The sequence below is a fragment of the Penaeus monodon genome, chromosome 20 (genome assembly GCF_015228065.2).
Source record: "Penaeus monodon isolate SGIC_2016 chromosome 20, NSTDA_Pmon_1, whole genome shotgun sequence".
Classification (NCBI taxonomy): domain Eukaryota; kingdom Metazoa; phylum Arthropoda; class Malacostraca; order Decapoda; family Penaeidae; genus Penaeus; species Penaeus monodon.
In genome coordinates, this window is record NC_051405.1 from 41,859,131 (window position 1) to 41,859,385 (window position 255).

A 255-nucleotide genomic window follows, 5' to 3' on the forward strand; every position below is an offset into this window, starting at 1 on the left:
GGTTCACTAACAAGAAACATTAAATCAATGCGGTAGAATGTTTGTAGTCAATCTACGGCCTATGATTTAATAATATGCTTAGCGTGATATCTCGGTCTAATACAAAGAGATCTGGAAATATAATGTAAATTACTGCACACGCTTATTTTGTCTATATACAGTTTTACGTCTGTACATGATGTTATAAATATAACATTAGGAGTTATGTATGTTATACTGTTACTGATTATAATGGGTCGATGGGTAATCTTCACA